The following is a 4,119-nucleotide window of genomic DNA, read 5'->3' on the forward strand; positions in this document are numbered from 1 at the left end:
ACTACCACGCCCGGCTGATTTTTTGATTTATTGTAGAGATGAGGTCTTGCCAAGTTGCCCAGGCAGGTCTCAAACCCGCGGGCTCAGGCAATCCACTCACCTCAGCCTCCCAAGGCGTGAGATTACGGGCTGTGCCACCGCCGGCTTGTACCACATTTTTTTAATCAGTCCAGCTTCAATGGGCAGCAAGGTTGGTTCCATGTTTTTGCTATTGTGAACAGAGCTGCAACAAACATATGTGTACAGGTATCTTTTTTGTAGAATGATTTGAGTTCCTTCATGCATATTCCCAATAGGGGAATTGCTGGGTCATATGGAAGGTCAATTTCTAGTTCTTTCAGAAATCGCCACAGTGATCTATCACAGAAACAAAGAACAGAGTACCATATGTTCTCACTCATAAGTGGACCTTGAACAGTTATAATACTATAAGAAAGGGATTGGCAAAAGTGGGGAACTGTCGGGGAGGGGGAAGGGATTGGCAATTGAGGAAAACTGCTAGGGGAGGGAGGGGCATACCTCATCAACAAGAGTACCTGCATAATCAACGTTTGTATACCTAGTTTTTATAAAAATAATAATAAAGAGTTGGCTCTGGAGTCAGATAGGTTGGTTTTCAATCCCAGCTTCCTTGCTCAATAACTATGTGAATTTGAAGAGCTTCTAAATCTTTTTGAGCCTCAGTTTCTCCCTTAGTTAAATGGTGACAATTAGCTGTGGTAAATGGTGACTATTAACAGCAGTACAATAAAAGTACTTAACTTTATGTGAAGCAACACATTCATTTTGAGGATAACAACTTGCCCACAGCAGGCAACAACGGGGAGTGTTGTTCTTACCTTTATTCCCTTCATACCACCTGATGACAAGGAGAAAAGGGTAAGAAACAGGTCCAGAGTGCCAGTCCCTCACTCTGCAACCTCAGGGTGGTATCCGGGCAGAGTCCAGGGAAGGGATAACTACTTGTGTTTCTTCTGTCCGTGTCATCACTGTCCAGGTCTGTAACCTCCTACTCAAAACCCCTAGATGACAGCTTTTTATAATACAGTCCAGTAGGGATCTTGTAAGAAGAGGGACAGAGACCCCTTTGAAGGGCCTCGATCAGTGATGCTTATTGTAAAGATCTCTGAGCCCTGTAATCAAGGAAACTCTCAGACCAGGCCCCAAGAAGAGCAAGAGCTGAAAAAAGGCTCAGCTCCAGGGAGGCCTAGGAGCCTCCAGCTCTTCCCAACGTTGCTCTTTTCTCTCCACGGATGATCAGGGCATCAGATCAGGGCACATGATGCCACCAGGGAGGCACTCAAGTTGGCAACCACTGGCCATTTCAACTGCCCTGAAATGGGACCTTCAGGGAGTATGACCTTGGCAAAGAGATCAGGAAGCAGCATAGGTTCTGGGAGCTGGAACCTACTGTTGGTAAACACAAAGGAATGTAGAAATGGGGGCTGTAAGAGCACTCTGACCTTTAATGCCCCTGGCAGGTGGTACCTAACCATGGCAGTCACCCTTCAGGGCCCCTCAGCATTATGTATTTGGAAAGCTAATCATTAAGGAGACCAGTCCAATGGCAAAACCAAGGCACAAACAGGTGCTTCTTTAAACATTTCTAAATAAAATTTAAGTGAATTATATCCTAGTGATGAGGAGTTGGGCTACACAGAGCAGACACAAGGGCAACTCCTGCCCTAGTGCCTCAATGACATGTGTGCTCAGAACCTACAAAACCCCAGATGCCCATAGACCTTCCTACCATGCTCTCCCTGATGCAGGAAGGGTGTAACACTATCACAGTATCCATGCCTGGAGAAACTTGCGGCAAAAGAGACTAGGTCAGAATCAGTTCCATGGAAATTCCCAGCGGACAAGCCCCAGGAATATCTATCACGTGGCTCTTTATGAGAGAGAGATTCTTGGAACTGCTTAGCCTCAAATGACCACTGCATGTGAGACTGACGTGAAAAGTGGAGTTAAGTTAGAAGGCTGTTGATGCTGCTTTCTTATGTTCTGTAGGACAAGCATATGCTTCAGCTGGCTTGCAGCTGTGTGAGGCAAAGAGTTCTAGAAGGTTATAGAAAAGTCTTTAAGGCCGGGCTCGGTGGCTCAGCCTGAAATCCCAGCACTCTGGGAGGCCGAGGTGAGTGGATTGCCTGAGCCCGTGGGCTCGAGACCTGCCTGGGCAACTTGGCAAGACCTCATCTCTACAATAAATCAAAAATCAGCCAGGCGTGGTAGTGCGCGCCTGTAGTTCTAGCTACTTGGAAGGCTGAGGCGGAAGGATCGCCGGAGCCCAGCAGGTCAAGGCTGCGGTGGCCGGGAGCAGCCACTGCGCTCCAGTCTGGGCGACAGAGTGAGACTCCAACTCAAAAAAAAAAAAAAAAAAGAAAAGTCGTTAGATGCCTGTGCATGGTGGCTCACATTTGTAATCCCAGCACTTTGGGAGGTCAAGGCGAGAAGATTGCTAGAGCCCAGGAGTTTGACACCAGACGAGGCAGCATAGCAAGAGCCCTCTTCTCTATAAAAAATTCAAAAATTACCCAGGCGTGGTGGTGCATGCCTGTAGTCACAGCTACTCGGAAGGAAGTGGAAGGATCACCTCAGTCCAGGAGGTCGAGACTGCGGTGAGCCGTGGTCATGTCACTGCACTCCAGCCTGGGTATCAGATTGAGAACATGACTCAAAATAAACAAATAAATAAAGAATAGGAGTCTTGGCCAGGAATGGTGGCTTACGCCTATAATCCCAGTACTTTGGGAGGCTGAGGTGAGAAGATTGGCTAAGTCCACAGGTTAGAGACCAGCCTGGGCAACTTGGTGAGACCTCATCTCTACAATACAAATTTTAAAAAAGAATAAGCATCTTAGTCTTTAGAGATGGTGGCAACTGCATTGGTAGCTTTAGAAGACCCTCTTATCATCGACCTTCTTTTTCAAGCCCTCCCTAGAGATATAACTTCTCTGACTAGGAACTTTGGCTTACACCAGTTCTCTGTGACTGCAATGGTCTGTCTTTACATGGAAAACTTTTAACTTCCTCTCTTGCTCTTCACTGTTTCATCATCTATGTATCTTTTTTTAATACAACAGTCTCCTTGAGACAGAATTCACATACCATACAATTCAATGGTTTTTAGTATATTCACAGTTATGCAACCATCACCACATTCAATTTTAAAACATTTTCATCAACCCCCCCAAAACAAACCCATGAGTATTTATTCCCCATTCCTTCCGGCCCTCCTGGTATCCCCAGCCCCTGGAAACCACTAATCTACTTTCCATCTCTATAGATTTGCCTATTCTGGACATTTCTTTTTTTTTTTTTTTTTGAGAAATAGCTTTTTTCTTTTTTTTTTTTCATTAATCAGTATTTTTTTATTATGGTTTTGTGGGGTACAGTTAAGGGTTAGGTGTACAATTACGTTTCATTCAGGCACCCTGTTGATAAGAGGTGTTTTTCCAGCCCCCGACAGATATTTGCTACTGTTAATCCTATCCCCTCCCCATAGTTTCCCCGTACCGTCAGTCATTTTCTTATAGTATTACATTGGATGTTCAAGGTCCATTATATGAGTGAGAACATGTGATACTCGGACCTTTGTTTCTGTGAGAGGTCACTCAGTATTACAGACTCTAGTTCCATCCAGGTTGCAGCGAAATTCTGGACATTTCATATGAATGGAGTCATATAATAATCTGGTCTCTTACGACTGGCTTCTTTCACTTGTTTTCAGGGTTCATGTATGCTGTAGCATGTATCAGTTACTTTACTTCTTTTTTACTGCTGAATAGCATCTATTGTATGGATGTACCACATTGTATTTATCCATTCATGGACAAGTTGATGGACATCAAGTTGTTTCCACCTTTTGCCTGTGATGAATCGAGCTGCTATGAACATTTGTGTACAAGCTTTTGTACAGACATATGTTTTTGTTGTTGCTGTTGTTGTTGTTTTTTGAGTTGGAGTCTCACTCTGTCACTCAGACTGGAGCGCAGTGGCCGCTCCCGGCCACCGCAGCCTCGCCTGCTGGGCTCTGGCGATCTTTCCGCCTCAGCCTTCCGAGTAGCTGGAACTACAGGTGCGCGCTACCACGCCCGGCTGATTTTTGATTTATTGTAG

Source organism: Carlito syrichta, unplaced genomic scaffold, assembly GCF_000164805.1.
Source record: "Carlito syrichta isolate Samal-C Ts95f unplaced genomic scaffold, Tarsius_syrichta-2.0.1 Scaffold315801, whole genome shotgun sequence".
In the NCBI taxonomy this organism is placed as follows: domain Eukaryota; kingdom Metazoa; phylum Chordata; class Mammalia; order Primates; family Tarsiidae; genus Carlito; species Carlito syrichta.